This window comes from Podarcis gaigeae (assembly GCF_964106915.1).
Source record: "Podarcis gaigeae genome assembly, chromosome: 14".
In the NCBI taxonomy this organism is placed as follows: Eukaryota; Metazoa; Chordata; class Lepidosauria; order Squamata; family Lacertidae; genus Podarcis; species Podarcis gaigeae.
The window spans coordinates 3,530,166-3,552,692 of NC_139690.1; the positions used below are offsets into that span (position 1 = coordinate 3,530,166).

The 22,527-nt window shown below is 41.9% G+C and overlaps 1 protein-coding gene across 2 annotated transcripts in view; it reads right to left on the reverse strand.

The window, feature by feature from the left end:
• OTUD7A (OTU deubiquitinase 7A) overlaps positions 1-22,527 on the reverse strand; it is a 120,428-nt gene that overhangs the window by 94,381 nt on the left and 3,520 nt on the right. For both annotated transcript variants that reach the window (XM_083712176.1, XM_083712175.1), the window contains exon 2: positions 7,024-7,142. The gene's annotated coding sequence lies outside the window, so the exon portion shown is untranslated. The remainder of the gene's footprint in view (positions 1-7,023; positions 7,143-22,527) is intronic.

A 22,527-nucleotide genomic window follows, 5' to 3' on the forward strand; every position in this document is an offset into this window, starting at 1 on the left:
CCACTCACAAAATTTGTATTTTAATAAAGTTGTGGCCAAAATTATGCCAAAAATCTTAAAACAAAAAATTCTGTGTGATGTGTGAGTTATTGGCGTGGCCCTGGGGACCTCGACACACAACTAAATGTAGTAGTGATATGGAAATGGTTAAGCTTATTTCACTTCTAGATTTCAAGAACCAATTCAACTGACAATTTTTTATTCATCATTCATAAGCTTTGTTACCGTGGGCAATAGATGTGCCATTATCTTGGTAATATTTTTTGCTGGCTTTGGTACACTTAATTTCCAACCAAAAGATAAACAGATTTTTTTCTCTCTGTGAGCACAAGTCCAACACTTATAACCCAGGGGGCAGGGGATGGTGAGGACACCTGAAATAAAAGATAGTATTGGGGAAGAAAATGCTGCGTTACTAATACACATGAGGTCAGTATTTCAGTTTCCTAATGTAGTTATTTTATTTATCTTGGCATACATAAAAAACAGGATATTGAGTTCAGGCCTGAAATTGCTTGTGGTTTTGAATCTGTTGAATACTAGGAGCTGGGAATGGTGGATGGTGGAGAGTACTCATCTGAAAAAAATGTTTAGCTGTCACTGAATGCTGGACACTGGCTACAAGCTTGTATCCTTAGTTCATTTGTTCTCCACTGTGCCCACTATTATTGTAGGTCACTTCTTGGCACTATTCCAGAAGAAGAAACCAAACCCATTTCATCAGCAATGAAGCTTTTACTTACAGTACGCTCGACTCACTGAGATACTGCTGAGGTCGTAAAACCTTTTCCTAAGGAAATGTATTTATCACATATCAGAGTCATAGTTCAACTCAGCTTCACTCCCTTTTTAAAAGAAAAAATCTTACCAGAAATGAACACATCTTTTCTAAAAGTAAGTTTTTGTTAGATGAACATCAAGCTAGATACTGAAGGAAGAAGTTAGCACAGAGTTATAAGAGTTAATGTGACATTTTCTACAATCACTACCAAGATTTGTATGGCATATGACAGCTTTTCAAAGACACAGCCATGCCTCTGGTAATCTCTTCTTGAGAAACTTAAGCCTACAAAGCTTAAAATCTAATTCTGATGTATGCTGGTTGTCCTTCAGTTTGAAGGTTATATATATATATATATATATGTGTGTGTGTGTGTGTGTGTGTGTGTATTCCCCTCTGTTCACCATGTAACTTAACAATAATTTTAAGTGGGATAAGCATTTTTTGACTTTATACAGAAAAACAAGGTCTTACACAATTAGTCCCATGAGATTTGCGTGAATTGACATGATAGCATATATGGCATTAAAGAAACAAACCATTATTGCCAACCTTTTCAATACAAAACATTTTTGCTAATAACTCTTGACATTCCATATCTTTCTGCTCCTTCCTTTTGCTTCGCAAGCCACTGCCTCTCTCAATTCCTCTTCTAAAAAAACTATAGCACAATGAAGATTTTTTTAAAAAAATATCAGATATACATTTGGACACAAATGACCAGTATAATGGTTACTTGATGTTGAAAACAAAATGCTGTAAATGCATTTTTTACAAGTAAGGGATAAAAAAAAAGCAAGCTAATCACCCAAATACCATAGTAATGCAATTTATTTTTCAGTCTTATGCATATCTAAAATATGTCACTGATTCCTACAATTTGATGTTGCTGCCCTGTAAATATTTTTCCAGACTTGCAACCTTGGGCGATCAAGTAAACAGTCATGAGATTTAAGTATAAGACCAAACTGGAAGGCAATGGGTAGCCTCAGATGTGGTTTCATTAGTGAATGAAAAAAAAATCCCAGTTAATATGCCAAGAAAACGAAGAAAAGTGGCATTATATAAACAGACAAAGGAAAGGATGCAGCTGCAATGTGTGTTATCAAGAAAAAGCCTCCTGGGTGCGGAAGATAAAAACTGGGTTAGGGAGCTTGATTTGCTGGGACCGTCCACTCTATAAGCAATTGTCTCAGTTGTCTGGAGCAGGAGTCTGCAACCTTTTCAGAACTGGGAACCACTTTTCATTCCACCAGGCAACATGGGACCTATTTTCACCCTTTTCTGGCCTTGAATTACTCTCTCTTTCAGAAACAAGAAGACCCTTGATGGATTAACAGCAGAGATTTATCTAGACCAGCATCCTGCTTCCCACAGGGACCAATGTCTGAGTAGCCAAAAAAACACACACCAGAGATTGGAGGCAAAGATCCTTTCCTTCTCCCCAGCAAGTAGCACTGTGTGGCTTACAGTTTCTGAAGGTGGAGGTTCTACATAGTCATCATGCCTATGCTGATTATTTTGCTGTTTGCTTCTACTGCAAGTGTGGGGAGGGTAATTCCAGTTCCTTCACAGCTATCCACTGTGGAAGCCGGTACTGGAACCACCTGATAGATCTGGAAAGCTTCAAAATAAAAGTGTGTGTAGGGACAACTCTGATTTGTGCAGGGGTTGCTCTCTGGGTCATCAAGCATGTTAGTGGAGCACACAGAAGCCCGTCCCAGGAGGCCCCCATTATGCCCTCTTCCAGATCCAAAAACAGCCTGCACATGCACAGCTCACATGTTCTCTGAACACACACAAAATGGGGGTTGTCTGTATGAGGAAGGCCCCAACCTCCAAGCAGGACTTCATGTACAGAATAAATGATGAAGCCCTGGCCTTTTGAGCTTGTAAAACAAACTTGTTGAGGACTGAATGCCACCCACTGATCTTTTTGTGGGGTGGGGCTGGAATATTAAATTGAAAAAGGTAAGGCAGATTCCTCCAGATTTCTCAGAGTTGGAGTCCTGAGCTTTATCCCCAAGGTCATGCTGAAAAACAATTGGGCCTGGGGTCTGATGTTCCAAAAGAGTAATTTAGATTTATCGTACTGTAATTAATTTGAAGGCCAGATATTTCTGCATGACCTTGAGGAGACTCACTACAGCAGCAATAATGAAGACAGCAATGTTGTCTGCGAAGATACTTAAGGGGTGGGGGTTACAATAAAAATAATAATTTATTATTTATACCCCGCCCATCTGGCTGGGTTTCCCTGGCCACTCCGGGCGGCTCCCAACAGAGTATTAAAAACACAATAAAACACAATAAAACATCAAGCATTAAAAACTTCCATAAACAGGGCTGCCTTCAGATGTCTTATAAAAGTCAGATAGTTGTTTATTTCCTTGACATCTGGTGGGAGGGCGTTCCACAGGGCGGGTGCCACCACCGAGAAGGCCCTCTGCCTGGTTCCCTGTAACGTTGCTTCTCGCAGTGAGGGAACCACCAGAAGGCCCGTGGAGCTGGACCTCCACGTCCGTGTCAGTGGTACCTCGGGTTAAGTACTTAATTCGTTCCGGAGGTCCGTTCTTAACCTGAAACTGTTCTTAACCTGAAGCAATACTTCAGCTAATCGGGCCTCCTGCTGCACTGCCAGAGCACGATTACTGTTCTCATCCTGAAGCAAAGTTCTTAACCTGAGGTACTATTTCTGGGTTAGTGGAGTCTGTAACCTGAAGCGTCTGTAACCCAAGGTACCACTGTACTGGGCTGAAGCCATTTAGGGCTTTAAAGGTCAGCACCAACACCTGAAACCGGTTTAAATTTAAAATGGTGAGAGTGAATTTAGAATTTCCGATCAGGCAATGTTTTGAGAATTCCTGGCATGCCACAATGCCGGCCCAGCAGCCTGCAATGGCGGCTTGCACCTCCCAAGCCTAAATGTTCAGGTGAGTAGTGAAGGGAGGCACAAACACCGCATTTCCATGTGGCTGCCCAAGACAAATGGAAACAGCAGCAGCCTGAGGAATCTCCAGAGCGGAGGGCAGCTAGTGGCACGTCCACAGGCTGAACAGTGACTCCTGGTAGCTGCTTCCGTGGCAGCCAAGAGATCATTAAGGCAAGCCACAGCTGGCAGTTCTGGAGAGGCCAGCAGCTCTCCAGTGCCCAGCCATGTGGCACCTTGGCTGATGCACTCCGCCCGGAGCAGCGCCGCCCATCCGGCATCAACAGGAAGAGGCAGAACCTGCACATGGTGACACTAATCATCTCCATAGCCAGTAACTGCCTTCTTCCTCCCCGCCTCCTTTCCGACATTGTCATATACCACCCTATCATGAACCTAGACAGCATCTTAAAAAGCAGGGACATCACCTTGCCAACAAAGGTCCGTATAGTTAAAGCTATGGTCTTCCCAGTAATGATGTATAGAAGTGAGAGCTGGACCATAAAGAAGGCTAAATAATTGATGCTTTTGAATTCTGGTGCTGGAGGAGACTCTTGAGAGTCCCATGGACTGCAAGAAGAGCAAACCTCTCCATTCTTCAGGAATGGAAGGACAGGAATGGAAGGACAGATCCTGAGGCTGAGGCTCCAATACTTTGGCCACCTCATGAGAAGAGAAGACTCCCTGGAAAGGACCCTGATGTTGGGAAAGATTGAGGGCACAAGGAGAACGGGACGACAGAGGACGAGATGGTGGGACAGTGTTATCAAAGCGACCAACATGAGTCTGACCAAACTGCAGGAGGCAGTGGAAGACAGGAGTGCCTGGCATGCTCTGGTCCATGGGGTCACGAAGAGTCGGACACAACTAAACGACTAAACAACAAAACAAAAGAAATTCCTTCCAGTAGCACCTTAAAGACCAACTAAGTTAGTTCTTGGTATGAGCTTTCGTGTGCATGCACACTTCTTCAGATACACAGATACACTAAACAACAACAACATCATGAAATTTAGCTGGTAGTACAGTGGTACCTCGGGTTAATAACTTAATTTGTTCTGGAGGTCCGTTCTTAACCTGAAACTGTTCTTAACCTGAAGACCACTCTAGCTAATCGGGCCTCCCGCTGCCGCCGCGCCGCCACTGCACAATTTCTGTTCTCATCCTGAAGCAAAGTTCTTAACCTGAAGCACTATTTCTGGGTTAGCGGAGTCTGTAACCCAAAGTGTATGTAACCTGAGGTACCACTGTATAAGATGATGCTTATATGTGGGTCCATTATGTAGTTGCACACAAGTGTTTGGAAAGCTAGTATACTGTGTGGAGTGGTCCAAGATCACTTTGCATTGTGGCTAAAATTCTTGCAGTCCTGTTGTTCAAGTGTCTCCTCTTCATGAGTTCAGAGGATAAAGCTGTTTTCATATTTCAGATACAGGAGAGGCTTTTGAGGACAGGAGACAAGAAAGCATTGTTCTAAGTCAACCATGAAGGCATTGGCATAGTGTGGAGTCAGGCCTGTGCCTGTAGGAGTGTCACTGACTTGAAGATACAAGTTCTCCCAGAACTGAAGTAATTGTGGATAAGTATGAAGTGACAGAGTTTGATGGCAAGATGTACTATAGCCCCATCAGGGATTATATTTCTGATGGCTTGCAGCCAATTTTAAAGAGATATACATTGACAGGGCAGATCAGCATCACGCCAGCCAATCTCTTCAGTTCATTTAATTTCATTCTGGCCAATAATAGCAAGACTATTTCAGATTAATCTTATGGAGTTTTAAAAACGAAAATGATATGCAAGGGAAATTATATTCATCATAAGGAGATAAACTGCGGCCTTATACCAAGTTGGACAATTGAACTAACTCAGGATTGTCTATTCTGACCAGCAGCTCTCTGGAGGTGTTGAGGCTTGAACTTGAGACATTGGGCATGCATAGATGAGCCAAGGCCTTCTCTTCCCTTTAGCCAAGCATATGCAGAAAGGATCGGAATTACAAGTACAGATCTAGGAGCAGGAAGGTGGAGGTAGTTTTAAAAAGTAAAATACAACAGTCCCTGAGCAAATTGAACCTAAAGACAAACTGTGGAGCCATTTGTAGAATTACATTGTCTCCTGGAGCACAGCAGTTTCTGGAATACTGCATCAATAGTAATTTGCTTTAGTACATGAGGGGAAAAGCAGTCTTGGACAATCAATCAAACAGCACACACTTACAGGAATGGCAAAAAAACAACAACCAGAAGCGAACACCACATGCTTAGTCATCAAAAGAAAATCAATGTATACAAAGGAACATTTAAGGGCCATTCTCTAGAATCTGTCCTACCCCAGAAAATTATGGCGTTCAACTGCACAGTGTAAATTCTAGGAGCTCAATACAACTACAAGCCAGAGAGAAAGAAAGGCGGGGGAAATATTAACAAAATCTCATCTTCTAAATTGCCACATTTTCAAGTTCAGTGAAGAGTCTACAATTCACAGGAACCCAACAGAGAACATAATCCTGCAATACTCTGAACAGTACAATTCATTCCTGCTTTTATTATACGCTGCTCATAGCTTTAAGTCAAAGGGGAATCTCTGGTGAACAACTGCTGAACCAGCATCAAGCCTTTCCTGGATATTAGTGTTCAGTTTCTCCATCTTGGCCTTGATAGAGCTGGCCTTTGTAGAGTGAGGTGGTTGTGAAAGTGCAAGGTGGGGCACTGTAGGGAAGCCTGAAGAGTTGTTAGTGGTAGTAGATTCCTGCTAAACTATCACTTTCAAAACCTGTTTATAAATACAATTATAGAGAGCAGGCAGTAAACAGAGGCACACTTATTTGATACATATGTCAATGGAAGTTTTGCAAACCACAGGTGAAAGTGATCTTCATTACATATATCCCCTACTGATACAGGTTGTTAGGAATGAAGTATCAGAAGCCTATCTCTAAAGGCACGAATTGCTGTTATCACTACTGCTAGTTTCTTTCAGTGGTTGGCTAATGGCCAACCAGTTAGTGCTCCCAAATAGCTCTGTGCATACTACTGGCAATCTGCAAATATTAAATTTTGGACTCAGCTACATTAGTAAAGAAAAAACGTTTTATTTGCATTACCACCCTGTGACACCAGGTAGCGCTGTGGAGTTCCATCTTTCACCTACACTTGAAGCTTTACAGTGCGTTTTCCTGAAACAATTTTTTGATGTGTCTAGATCCAGCTTTTGTTTGATTTTATTATTTGCATTTAAAATGTCAGTTACACTAATATACTAGCAATGGTACACAATGAGTAAAGTTATAATAATTGAGTTCATCACTTACGGAAATGGATTGTGGAGGAAAAGTCACTGAATAACTACAGCTATCCATCTGAGATCTGCACAAGAACAAGCCTGCTTTCACACGCTGCTCACAGAATCTGAAGATGTCAAAGCCCTTTCCTGTAAGAGAAGCATTTAAGAGAAGTACTTACTTTTTATGCAGTCTTCAGTAATATAGAAGAATAGTTATCTTTCCCAGCACAGTAAGAACGCTCAGACAATTCTGTTTTTAAGTCCTACTAAGGCTATGTTGTTGGTATGAAAAACAATGTTTAACACAAATCCTAATACCCTATTTCAACCAGTGTGTTCTCTCTACATACTGAGCTGAACTCAACCCCACAACATTCTCTTATAGCTTAATACAGGCATTCCCAACCTTCGGTCCTCCAGATGCTTTGGACTACAATTCCCATAATCCCTGACCACTGGTCCTGTTAGCTAGGGATCATGGGAGTTGTAGGCCAAAACATCTGGAGGGCCGCAGGTTGGGATGCCTGGCTTAATAAGACAAAAAGCAGTCCTAACAACAGAATTTAAAAATCAGTTTTCTGCTAGTTATACACAAAAAAAGGGGAACACCATGCATAAGAAACACAATCAACCCCTCTTCCTTTCCATCTGGCAATTTGCATCACATTCCCACTTAGTCTCTATTAATGTATTAATGTATTTATTTCTAAAAAGTATATCCTATCTCTCCAGCACACTGGTCATCTATGCAACTGTTAATCAATGAAAATGCACAACAATAGTGTTGTTCAATAGCTTATAGTATTAAAATTCCAGTATTAAGAATAGGGCTGGCTGATACCTGTTTTCCAACATCATAATAGACCACCAGCTAAACTTCGCGATATGGCTGTATATTAAGATGTCGGAAAGGAAGCGGGGAGGAAGAAGGCAGTTGCCGGCCAAAGAAACCATTAGCATCACCGTGCGCAGCTTCTGCCTATTCCTGTCAAGGCCAGGCAGGCAAATCCGCAGCCTGCTCCAGCGCCCAGCGCACAGAAGGAGCCCGGCCCCGCAAGGCACAGGGCAAAGACTCCGACTCCTCCTCCAGCGTCTGCCTGTCCGGGCTAAGGGACTGAAGCAGGTGACACAGGTGGCCGGTTTCTTTAAACTGCTCTGCTGAAGGGTGTGGGCAGCCGCACGCCCCTCAGCGGAGCAGTTTAACAAAGCCCCCACTTTACCTCACATGAGCCAGTGGCGGGGGGGGGGGGGCTTGATTGACTGAGAAGCAGGTGGTTCAAGGAAGCCCACTTCTCAGCTGATCAAGCCCCCTGCCTCCAGCTCATCGGAAAAGTCGGAGTGGGGCCTTCGCTAAAGTCGCATGCCCCTCAGTGGAAAAGTTTAAAGAAGGGAGGAACAAGCTGCATGGGCTCCAGTGCCTCCCCATGTCAGTGTGCTCCTCCCTCTGCGGTATGAGGGCCAGAGCGCTGTGGCGACTTCACCCTCCGGTGGCAGAGGGACTCAGGAGAGGGGGCTGCTTCAGCCACAATATAGCGCTGGGTGAAGCAGCGCCCAGGCTCCGGCCCTCATACCGGTCCAGGGCGATGTATCGATACATCACCCAAGAATAAAACAAGTACTGTAGCAGAAATTCATAAAACTGCTGCAATTCCTTCAAAACCCCCAAAGGCCTTTTAAATAAGGTTGTTTTGAAATCAAGAATGAGCAAGTGATCTCCAAGTAACACACTACAGAAAAGACCTCAGACATAAATAATATCCAACGTCTGAAAACAGGCATAAAGAGCAAAATTTCATCTGAAGAGCTAATGGCATGAGAGGGGCATGTGAGAGGTTTTGGGTATCGCGCCCACTTCCAAGAGTCACACTAACAAGGTACAGTAGCCTAGAGCAGAAGGCTCTATCACAAAGGGAGGGAAAAGTTGAAAAGCAGCCTAGAAAGTTCAGTGGACATGACTCCCATGTATCCTAAACTCCAGTTCTCTCCAAGTGATTCTGTCGCTCTTGCTCTTGTTTGTTGTAGCTTTTTTTAGTAATAAATCTCCAAAATCTGTTTTATTGCCAAATTCTCAACTTACTTTTTTTTTTGGCCAAAATTCATGCTCTTTCATATTTTGCTCATATGACTTCCTAATTTTAAAGGAAGCCCTCTTATCTTTTACAGCTTCCTTCATTCTGTTCGTTAACCAAACTGGCATCCTCTTATAATTGTTCAAACTTTTCCCAGCAATTCATTTAAGCTTTTATTACAGTGTTTTTAAAATGCTTTCAAGGATCCTAAAAGAATTGATGCTCATCACTCTCAGTTTTCATGTTCCCTCACTTTTAAAATCATTTCCTCTGGCATAAAGGGCAACAATCCCACAAAAAGGACCTCATACTTTTAACATATTTTATATCAAATAATAACTTTAACCACCCCACCCCAGTTAAATTATGGAATTTCCTACCACAAAATGTGATGGCAATAAGTAGCTTATATTAAAAGGGAACTACATTAACCCATGGGGGAAAAGGCTATCAATGGCTGCTATGCAGGTTGGCTAGATGTTATTTTCAGGATCAGAAGCAGCATACTCGTCGTTGGGGAGCAGGGACAGAGGGAACAGAATGATGGGCTAGACTGGTCTTATCCAGCAAAACTCCTTTTCTGTTCTTAAGGTATCTGAAGAAGTGTGCATGCACACAAAAGCTCATACCAAGAACTGACTTAGTTGGTCTTTAAGGTGCTACTGGAAGGAATTTTTTTTGTTCTTAAGGTGACATTATGTCAACATACATGCAGTGTTAATATATCATTTGTTTTGAAAATAGTTTTATTTTTGAAGTTTTCCATAAAAAGTGGCACAGATTGGGATATAAGACAATTGCTAGCTGGGCTAATCAATTTCACCAATCCACTGACATTAATGAGACTGAATGGCTGTGGCAAGAACAGAAATGGCTGCAGATCTACATCTGTGATTGTCCAGTTCATATATAACATTTCACTTCCCATGCATCTGTGTGCATGCCCAAGGTCAGCTGGCACTGTACACAAGCACAAAATTATGTGAACCAGCCATTCATCACTGTGAGAAATGCTCAGAAGAAACCTGCCCTCTTTGATCAAGGGAAAGGGAAGGAAGGAAGGAGGGGAAGGGGGGGGAGGGCAAAGTCCTGAATACAGATCAGGGTGAAGTCTAATGTTTTTATAAGATATTTTAACTACATTTGAAGGCTCTCTGGTGCTTCTATTTGTATTTAGAAAGCAATATATTCAATGACCTAATTTAACAAAGCAAAGATTGAGAGGAGACCAAAGCTGTTAAATCTGGATGCGCCATATCATTGCATCCCTAATTCACAGCACTAATAGAAAGAGATCACAGTTGTATTTTATCACCACACTCTCAAAATCAAAAATTATGATGGATGTGAAAGTGTGAATCTCAAGAACTTCCAGACTCACCACCAGTGTGAAAACCTACCCACTACTATTAAAGGGCATTTGTAGTGAAAACGGTTTTTCTCCCAGACATACTACATTCACCCAGAAGAAGCAACTTTTTGACTAACTCCCATAGCCCTCATTTACAAAAGATATTCAATGTCCAACATGCACATGGTTCACAACTTCCTTTGCACTCACAACAATATAGACTCAATAAGACTCTGGACAACATAGCCATGAACTGTAAGGGAGACACAGAGATCTAAATAGAGACCATTATTTGTGGCACGATACCCCTTTCGCTTGTATTTATTATTGTTCAGATTTGTATGGCTAGTATTTTAAAGTATTTAAAACTAAAGTTATTTTAACTGGTTTGGATTTCCACACCAGAAAGGCAAACTGAATACATTTGATTTAGTAAAAGTACTTCATGGTGTTTGTACACTCCCTTGACCTTCTTAACCATAACTATTTGCTATATAGGGAATTAATACCTGCCCTAGCCTCAAAGGGCCAACACACATCATTAGTTGAGATTGCCAATTGATTTGTTTACCATTTATGTGCAGAAGCAGCTCTCATGTGATTGTTGCAGTTCTCACAACTACAACAGTTTAGGTGTCCGATCAAAAAATCAACAGCTGCACGAAACTGTGACAAATACTAATTATTCTTAAAAACTTGTATCTGAAAGTCTTCAATGCCTGTTTTTCTTTATCCTCCTTACACGATTCATTAAAATTTTGGTTAAAAAATTATTGTAATTATATTTATTTGCGGAAATTAAGACTAAAGTAATAGCTTCCTTGATCTTCAAAAATACTGTTTGATATTCAAAGCGTTACTTAGTTTTACTTGAATTTTTAAAAAACCTAGGAAAGACTTTTGTGTTCAATTATTTAAAAATGAACAAATCTGAGTAAATCATGAACACTTGTATTTTTTTAAATCAGTGGTATAACAACTTTATGTTCAACAACAACAAAGTTGCTAGAGCTGTTGTTGCTCAACAAGGGGTATATGGGGTGTTGGGGGAGGGGTAGCACCTCTGGTGGGCTCCTTCTGGGGTCGTTTGCCCAGCTTTGATCCCCACCCTGCACTGCCAGCCTGCAACAGTGGCCACAATCCCAGGAATGGCTTTGATTGGCCAGTTAAACCAGGTGTGGGCAGCTGATGGGACTCAAACCCTCTGTGAGTTAGGAACTTCCCTTGCATGTGAAGACAGGCTCCACTGGAAGGACTGGATGAGCCCAAGAGTAGGTCAAGAAGGCAGTTTCTGCACATTAGGGCTGGGCGTTGTATCAATACATCGTCCAAATCTGTTTGAAATCCAAACCGTGGTAACAGTTTCATAATATTCAACATGGCGATACATCCTGAGTCACTATGTACGTGTGTGCTACACAAAAAATCATGATCTGGTGGAAAATGCGGATCCGGTCATCACTTCTCCCATGATTCCTGCCACCCCTGTTGCTCTGTACTATAAAATACAGTGGTATCTCTAGTTATGAACTTAATTCATTCCGGAGGTCCGTTCTTAACCTGAAACTAGAGGCGTGCTTTCACTAATGGGGCCTCTTCCTGCCGCTGCACCGCCAGCACACCATTTCTGTTCTCATCCTGGGGCAAAGTTCTCAACTCGAGGTAACTCTTCCAGGTTAGCAGAGTTTGTAACCTGAAGCGTTTGTAACCTGCGGCGTTTGTAACTCGAGGTACCACTGTAATAGTTGCAGCAGCATGTTAAAGGTAAGAAAAAATGTTTTGGTTTTAGACCCCTAAATAGCCAGGATATTACCCTGTTTACCTCTACATATTTCTATCATGATACACTGGTATATTGCAATGCTTAATTCGGGCATAGGCAAACTCAGCCCTCCAGGTGGTCCTGTTAGCTAGGGATGATGGGCATTGTAGTCCCTAAACATCTGGGGGGCCGAGTTTGCCTATGCCTGGTTTAACTGGTGATATATCACAATGTTGAAAGCCAGACATTGCTCAGCCCTGCTGCATGTGCTATAGAGCAAAGTGAGGGCAGATGCGGCTCGTCGCCCTGGGAAAGTAGCCCATCTAGGAAAAGAAAAACTATTATCCAAAACACCCACTGCTTTGTGGGATATCTTTGGGAGAAAAAATAGCTCAACACAAATCCAATCCCTAAGGGGGTTGGGTGGCGCCCTGCATGCCGCCTTCCGGGCACTCCTGCACAGCTAGTGCCAAACATCTAGCTCTGCTTTCCTACGGACCACAGCAGGGAGGACCCTTGTCCTCTGGGCAGCCCAGCACCGCCATACACACCACCCAGGCCTGGATGCTGGGGAGGTCACTTGGGGGTTGCTAACGCAGCAATTTGACTTCACCCCCAGAGGTGGACTCCGCTGTTTCTCGACCTAAGCCTGCGTGTATAACAAAAAGACTGCTTTTAAAAAATAAACAAGTAAAGCCTCACCACAAAAATTATTATTATTAATTTAATTTATATACTACCCTTCATCAAAAGAATAAAATAGTACAGTGTATCCCCAATACTGCAGTGCATCCTTATCAGGATAGGCTTCTATACCCTAGATTCCTCTCTTGTTTTCTATGTGCAGCTCTCACTTCTACCACATGGAAGGAAAAAATTGGGTCTAAATAAACTAGAAGTTGGTAAGGGAGTGTGTGCCTAAGAAAGACTAAGGGCAGCTAAGCCATGGGATTTCTAAAGCATCAACTGTATGATGAAAAGGAGGAAGAAAGGATGAACCAACCTCCTTGACCCCCTAGCACCTTGAAGGTAGCCTGGTGATTAGCATTAAGGTCTGGGGTTCATAACATGAGATTTAAAAACTCCACCCTGGATTGGCTGTTATAGGCTGGGGATACACTTGCAACATTTTATTGTAGGTCTGCATCTTTGTGTCTTGCAGTCAGCATTCAAAATTAACCAGTCGCCAAAATGAACCAGTTAGAATCATAGAATCATAGAGTTGGAAGAGACCACAAGGGCCATCGAGTCCAACCCCCTGCCAAGCAGGAAACCCCATCAGAGCACTCCTGACATATGGTTGTCAAGCCTCTGCTTAAAGACCTCCAAAGAAGGAGACTCCACCACACTCCTTGGCAGTAAATTCCACTGTCAAACAGCTCTTACTGTCAGGAAGTTCTTCCTAATGTTTAGGTGGAATCTTCTTTCTTGTAGTTTGGATCCATTGCTCCGTGTCCGCTTCTCTGGAGCAGCAGAAAACAACCTTTCTCCCTCCTCTATGTGACATCCTTTTATATATTTGAACATGGCTATCATATAACCCCTTAACCTCCTCTTCTCCAGGCTAAACATGCCCAGCTCCCTTCGCCGTTCCTCATAAGGCATCGTTTCCAGGCCTTTGACCATTTTGGTTGCCCTCCTCTGGACACGTTCCAGTTTGTCAGTGTCCTTCTTGAACTATGGTGCCCAGAACTGGACACAGTACTCCAGGTGAGGTCTGACCAGAGCAGAGTACAGTGGCACTATTACTTCCCTTGATCTAGATGCTATACTCCTATTGATGCAGCCCAGAATTGCATTGGCTTTTTTAGCTGCCGCGTCACACTGTTGGCTCATGTCAAGTTTGTGGTCAACCAAGACTCCTAGATCCTTTTCACATGTACTGCTCTCAAGCCAGGTGTCCCCCATCTTGTATTTGTGCCTCTCATTTTTTTTCTCTGCCAGTCATGACTCAGTTGCCAGTCATGACTCAGAACCGCCCTCTTGAGACCAAATTGAGATTTCCAGTCACATGGTTTGCAATAGAGATCTCCTCTGGCTGGGCAGGAGAGCCAAAGGCTCCCTTTCCACAGGCTCTCTCCTGTTGATTTGCTGAAGAGGGAACTTTTCCGCTGTTGTACAATTTGCAAACAAATGGTTTGCAAACTGGGAAGAGCTAAATGGATTGCTTCTCTCTTGCAGGAGGGGAGGGGGCAGGGAGCACCCTGCTTTTCAGCTCTCCACTTAAAGAGCAATCTGTGCAGGTAGTTTGCAAGGGAATGGATTGCTTCTGTCTTGTGGGGTGGGGGGAGCAGGAGGGGAGATCAGGCTGTTCAAAGAGAAAATTATAGTTTTGCAGTGTGGGAAACAAGATCTAAACTGGCGCACATGCTATAAAATTGAATCTTTGAGAAACAGAAGAAAGGGGGATATAATTGTATGATCTTTTAAGTGCATGGGATGCCAGGATGATCTATCAACGTTTTATAATTCATATTACAAGTGGTCAGTATTACTTGCATTTCTTTACTGGAAGTGAAAAATGAAATAAAGAAGTGCCTCTTCTTAAGGAAACTCCATTTTTTTTATGTCAGAAGAAATCATATGTTAGGGTTTGTATCAACCACCTATGAGGGTTTTCATGCTAAATCCTAGTTATCAATATAAAAGGGTCGCTTTAAAAAAACAACAACAACGTGCAAATATTTCCCAAAGATTTCCTCCCATCCACACTTATGGAGTTAACACACTACAGCTGCAATGGTAATTTGGGGTGGGGGCAAACCTTCAAAGAAACCAAGGATTTTGAAATGGTGGAGCATTACCCTTCTTTTAAAAAGATTTGCAGGAGTGCTCCTGTACCATTTACAGCAGTGGTGGCCTAACTCGGCCCTCCAGATGTTTTGAGACTACAACTCCCATCATCCCTAGCTAACAGAACCAGTGGTCAGGGATGATGGGAATTGTAGTCCCAAAACATCTGGAGGGCTGAGTTTGGCCACCACTGATTTACAGGGAAGGGCCTTGCTTTACAGAAACAAAAACATTCGCATTTTGCAAATAATCATGTGGACATGAGTGGACACAGTGAGACAGTGTCCCTCACTGACAGCTCCACCTATCAGAGAAGCTGCAACTCTACAAAATGTAGAAGAAAAAAGGTTCACCTCAGTGAGAGCCAGTGTGGTGTAGTGGTTAGAGTGTTTGTAGGTCTATGACCTGGGAGACCTGGGTTCAAATCCTCACTCAGCCATGGAGTTCACTGGGTGTTACTGCCCTATACATGCCTAAATTTAAGTTCCACTGTATAACCTGTTTTGGTATGGCTGGTTTCAACCCTCCAAATACCACAAATTGCAAAAAAAAAACCCCAACCCAACCCAAACAAATTCTCTATGCAAAGTTGTTCACAAATTTATAAAAATACAGGTTTTTGAAAACATCCTGCTCTAATTAAGTAAAAGAGGCTTGGTTTTTACTTTTGCTAGAATGAAACTGCAGTCACATCTCTTCTGGACTGCTTTTCCACTTGATTGCTTCTTTGTTCTAAAATAACTTGTCTTTTGTGCACAGCGTTTATTCCATCTTCAGCTAAATCCCACACCTTTTCTTCATTTGCTTTTCTAATTGAGTAAAAAATATATATGCCTAGCCATATCATTGTGGCAACTGAAACCTAGGTTTAAGATGCCATTTGGCACCTAGCTTTTATATCTCAGTTTCTAACATTACTTGCAGTGCAATCCTATTCCAGGTAAAAGTGTATAGGATTGCAGCCTTCAACTAGTTAGTTTGGCCCTTAACATTTAAGTGGAAGGTTCAGAGAAGTCTCCCTTAAGAATTAAAACTGAAACACATAAAACAGAAGATGTGATTTTTAAATCTGCTTAAATTCTCAGGGTTTTGCAATATTATTCACCTTCTGAAATAAATCAAAGTTCCTAAGGAACACTTATAACCTATCCCAGGTAAACTAACATTAACAGGTACAGATAGGTAGCCGTGTTGGTCTGCCATAGTCAAAACAAAAAAAAAATCCTTCCAGTAGCACCTTAAAGACCAACTAAGTCAGTTCTTGGTATGAGCTTTCGTGTGCATGCACACTTCTTCAGATACACTGAAACAGAAGTTTCCAGACCCTTCTATATAGTGAGAAGGTGGGGAGGGGTATTACTCAGAAGGGTGGTGGGAATGGGTGATTGGCAGATAGCTGTGATGAGCCTGTTGACGACTCTTAACGACTGCAATAGGTCTTACAGGAACATTAACATTAACAGGGCCTTTTCATTTTTCAGGGAAGTTGAATTACTAAGCTATAATTTTGAAAAACATGGCCATCTGACCCATGTGTTCTTGATCAGGATGGGGATTATCTAGAGCTGAAGATAAACAATAACAAAAAATAGGTTTTTTAAAAAAAACACTCTTATTTTTCAATCATATTTTTATTCTGCATTTCCATTCAGAGAAGAATGTTGAAATGCATTGCATTCTAAAAGCACGCACATATACACTAAAAACCAAATACAGTACCATTGTGTCTTGTGCAGGGGTTACAACTCGGGGATGGTCCGTATACGCAAAAACATGTATACTGAAACCTTGGAATCATCCTTACCTTTCTGGAGCCGTGTGCTGAGCGGACCTTGCTCCCTAAGGAAGGCAGATCTCACAGTGCCATCCATGTCCCTAAGAGATCTCGCCAAACCCGCCAAGATCCTCAGAAGCAAACCTGAGAACTTAAAAGCTCTTTCTGTGTTAAAAGAACCCTGAGCAAAAGGAGCTTTTAAGCTTTCTGTGCATTTAATTTGTGTGATTTCAACCGGACAGATTTCATCCATATAAAGTTGAAATCACATGTGCGTAAATTGCAATTGTACTGTAAATCCAATACGCAAATTCATCTCATCGGGGACAGATAAAGTCTCAATGTAAATCATCACAATTATTTTCATCACATGGGTGGGGCATATTCATTAAAACAAACAACTATGAGATAATTAGAAAATTCTCAACTTGTGACATGCTTTCTCCACTGGCAATGATCATATAGACTCACCCTAGGATTGGGTGAAAAGGAGCAGGTGTTGGACAAGCTGTTTCTGCTACTACTTCTCCTCTGTACCTGGAGTTTTCCTTTTGTCTGCTTTGACCAGTTATGTTACAATCACTCTTTATTTCCTTCCAGTTGTAATATCAACTATTTAATTAACAACACACACACACATCCCGCGGTGACTGCATTTTCTAACTCCAATATTCTGATGGCCCCTGGAGACAGATACTGCAGGAAAGGAAATGAGTAGAGTTCCCCAAACACTAACAAATGGGAACGTATTTTTCAAAATTCCATCCTATAGACAATTTTCATCACAGAACAGAGCAATGAAAGGCATTCACTACAACTGAAAGTTAAAATGAACACAAAACACTTTAAGCAGGAAGAATTGCGGACCTCAGTAAGTACAGTCATTTCCCAAAGGCCTCCCTTATGAAGGAAGGAACTATGAGGTACTACAGTTAAATGAGATGCACATTAGTTAGGCAGACTCCCTGTAGCAAAATGTGCCCTCTCTCTTTCCCTTGAATGAAGCAACAGAATAGCTTTCCCAAGGTGTCTAGAGAGAGCTCCATGAGGCAATGCTGCTTTCTTTAAGAACTTTGGTACAATCCATTCCAAATCACTTTCAACTAACACCATTTCCTTTCAGCAACTTGCCCTACACTATTTTGTACGCTACATTTTAAAAAAAGATTAAATGACACTTTTACTGTTTAAACAGCATAACCAGGTAAATGGTGCTTTATAAAGTTGCATAAACAAAAAAAGAAAAAGACAAGATCCCTGCCCCAAAAGGTTTGCTAATACAGCACAAGAGGCTTCTAAATAAAAAGACATTTCTTGAGATCTTAGCAATCTAAGGGTTCTAGGGTTTGCCAACTAACATCTGCACGACCACAGGTTCCTCATCCCTGCTCTGCTAAAATTTATTTACTTAAATCTATTTTTAAACTAAGGGACATGGGGGGTGCTGTGGTCTAAACCACTGTGCGGCTTGGACTTGCCGATCGGAAGGTCGGCGGTTCGAATCCCCGCAATGACGGGGTAAGGTCCCGTTGCTCAGTCTCTGCTCCTGCCAACCTAGCAGTTCGAAAGCACTTCAAAGTGCAAGTAGATAAATAGGTATCTCTCTGGAGGGAAGGTAAACGGCGTTTCCGTGCGCTGCTCTGATTCGCCAGAAGCGACTTAGGCATGCTGGCCACATGACCCGGGAAAAATGTCTGTGGACAAACGCTGGCTCCGTTTGCAACAGGACTTAACTGTCAGGGATCCTTTACCTTTACCCTTTTATTTTTAAGCTACTGATTTAAACATTTCCAAGCAGTGTTCAAACAATACAAATCAACATAAACACAGTAAAATATCATAAAAACAGAATTCTAGTGATAATCCTAGGAATCAGGGAAACTGCACAAAAAGATACAGTATTACAAGACCTCTGAAGCAAACAACTGATAATATTTCACATATGGCAGAGGGAAAGGCATTCTAAAGTGCAAAGATAAAAGCAGAAAATGCTGATAATTGGTAAGATGCTCTGTTTGAGTGGAGCAGCACTCCCCCTGGAGTTTGTGGGCACTGATCAAGAGTCGTCATCGGAGGTCTAGGTGGCAGGTAGAGCCTTTCACTAGGTAGGCCCATTCCTGGACTGGGAGATCCTGCTAGCTGAAATCCATACTTCAGTGACCTCATGTTTGGATTATTGCAATGTGCTCCACATGGAGCTACACTTGAAAATGGTCCAGAACCAGCAACTATGACAGAATGTGGCTGCCAAGTTATGAACTGGTTCAATGAGGTAGGCTCACCTTACAAAGTTCTGCAATGGCTGCCTGTATGCTACTAGGCTTGATATAAGTGTCAACGGTGGTTTGCAAAATGATATACAGCTTGGTGCCCCAATATCTGCAGGAGCACCTCCTCCACTACCAACCAATTCAAAACCTAAGGGGGTGGGGGCACTGCTTGCATTCCCCACCAAGTCTGGGGTTGAAGGGATGTATAGAAAAGCTTTATCTGTTTTAGGGTCCCAACTCTGGAAGGATCCACATTTAGAAGTGTATCTGTCCCACACATAGTTAAGTTTCATACACCAACTGAAAACATTGTTATTTGCTCAGGCTGCCACAATCTGATAAATAAGTGGATGGCTCTTCATCAGCAACTTACAAATATTTGTTTTAAATGATCAATTAAAATTCTTAAAGGTGCTGTTTTGTTTTGTTTTATATAATTTTAGTTTACTGTATTGTATAAAACATTTTGTATATTTTTGTATATGATTGATGTTCATTGTCCTTGACTCATTTTAAGGACAGCAAACAAATAAAATAAAGTAAAAGTGCACTTTGCTCCTCGCCCACTCTTTTCATCAGTGTGCCAGGAGCTACAGCAGCATGCAAACCAACATTCCTTACTTGCTTGTCTTCCAACAATCCTTGAATTAACACTGTGGTTTGTTAGCAGACAAACCATGAATGCTGCTTCACACTCAGCAAGCCAGTCTCTGATTTCCTTCTCGGTGGGCTGAAATGGAAGCAAAGCATGGTCTTGTTCAAATTGAAACAGAGTTTAATTAAGCTGTGGTTCAATATGACATGACCAATATCTCAATCTAAAAAGTCTTTTAAAAATTGAAAAGAAGAAGGGAAGCCGCAGCCTTAAATTATGAAAGATTCACTGACCAAGTTCCAATCTTCCTCCTTAATAAAATACAGATTGCTGCTTTCGCTGCTTTCTACCAGCTCTTTTGAAGAATGAATTTTAAAACCACTGATTTTTCGTTTTAAAGCATTAATTCATTTTACTTAAGGCAACACAGTAAAGCAAATTCTTATTAAAGTGGGGAATTCAGTAAGATTGAAAAATTAAAAATTCCCCCATCCAGCACCATTCAGATGCAGATTGAACCGCAGGCCTAAAAGTACAATAAGGTTATTACACACAATATAACGTATTTTTAAAAATTCTTATACTATATACTTGCAACTCCATCACTAAACATTTGCACTGGATAAACCATCTACAACTACACATATTTTGTGATGTGCTACCATAACTGTGAGTGAGAACCTAGGAAGAGCCCTGACCAACCAGATACCTATTGGAAGCTTATGAGTAGGATGCCGTGGCATTCTGCCCGCTTGTGAGTCCTACTTGAGTATACAACTGGTATACAGAGGCATACGACCTCCAATAGTGGAGAGAGAACATATTCAGCATAGCTAGTAGAATCATAGAACGGTAGAGTTGCAAGGGACCCCAGTGCAGGAATCTCAGCTAAAGCCTCCATGACACAGGGCCATCCAAACTTTACTTTAAAACCTCCAAGGAGAGCGCACAAACTCCCAAGGGGGTCCATTCCACTGTCGAACAGCTCTTACTGTCAGAAAGTTCTTTCTGATGTTTGGTCAGAATCTCCTGTCTTATAACTTGAAGCAGAAGACAAGCTTGTTCCCTCTTCCATGTGGCAGCCCTTCAGATAAGGATGGCTATTGTATCTCCTCTCAGTCTCCTTTTTTCCAGGCTAAACATACCCCGTTCCTTCAAGTGCTCCTCAGAAGGCTTGGTTTCCAGACCCTTGATCCTCTTGGTCACCCTCCTCTGCACACGTTCCAACTTGTCTATATTCTTCTTGTCCATATTCTTCTTAAACTGTGGTCTGACCAAGGAGGAATGGAGCAGTACTAATACTTCCCTTGATTGTAGTTCTTGATAGCCGTATTTATTATTTGATTATTTATTCTATGTATTAAATTTATATCCCACTCTTCCCCCCAAAAGGATTCCAAAGTAGCAAACACACAAGCAGCAAAACAAAACATCTTAAATAAACTAAAAACAATTCCAATACAGATGCATACTGGAAAAGATCTCCCATTACAGTGGTACCTCGGGTTACATATACTTCAGGTTACATACGCTTCAGATTACAGACTCCACTAACCCAGAAATATTACCTCGGGTTAAGAACTTTGCTTCAGGATGAGAACAGAAATCACACGGCGGCGGCAGCAGGAGGCCCCATTAGCTAAAGTGGTGCTTCAGGTTAAGAACGGACCTCCGGAAGGAATTAAGTACGTAACCAGAGGTACCACTGTATAAGGCTTGTTGAAAGAGGAAGGCCTTCAGCAGGTGCTGAAGAGACAACGAAGGCAGCACCTATCTAATATTTAACAGGAGGGAACTCCAAAGGGGAGGTTATAGAGCACCAAAGACTTGATTCCTATATTGTGCACAAGGGACCTCCTGAGAAGATGGCATTTGCAAGAGACCTTGATCATTAATTTGCCTAAAGCCATCCAAGTTGGTGACCATCACTAAATCACATGGCAGCAAATTACACAAACTATGTACTGTGTGAAGAAGTACTTTATTTTCTTCTTCTTTGGATGGCCCTGTGTTCTAGTGTGATGAGAGAAAGAGAAAAACTTCTCTATATCCATTTCTCCACACCAGAAATAATCTTATGCCCCTCCTTTATGTCTCCTTTTACTTCCCTGTTCTCTAAACCAAATGTTATCGCATATCCCCATAGGAGAGTTGCTCCCAGCCCATGATAATTCTTGTTACCCTCTTCAGAAACTTTTCCAGCTCTACAATATCCTTTATGAGGTGAGGTAACCAGAACTATGTTCTGTATTTGAAATGTGGCTGTATAACAGGATTGTGATAAGAAAAGGAATATACTGCTTTCCTAATTATGCCTAAGAGGGAATTCAGAGCTGGGTCAACTTCATGATTGAGCTATCCATTATGACCTCAAGCTCCTGTTCCTCTTCATTCGCCATGGGCATCCCAATGTGCATCACTTTACATTTGCTTACACTGAATTTCATTTGCCATTTTACTGCTGGGCCTCTACACAATCCCTTTTTGCATTAAACACTCTGAACAATCTTGTAGCAGTAGCAAGCTTGGTTATCTTGCTGCTTACCCTAACTCTAGGTCATTTATGCACAGGTTAAAAACCATAGGGCCCAATATCAATCTTTGAAGGATTCCATTTTCAACATTTCTCCATTGGGAGAACTTTCCATTGAGTTCTACACTCTGCTTCTCCGTTTATCCCATGACTGCTAAGCTTACACAGGAGTCTGGTGAGGTACTTCAGTCTTAGGATCAGCCTCCAAATAGAAAAAAGCCTGTGAGGTCATTATTGCTCCAATTTCACCATTCAGAAAAGCACTAGGGATGGAATATTTATGGCTGGAGTGGAAAGTAAGCCCAGCTTTCTTATACTATAATTTATCCACTCAGGTCTGGCTGAAGAGGGACTGGAAGAGCGATCTTTCCATTACTACATAATG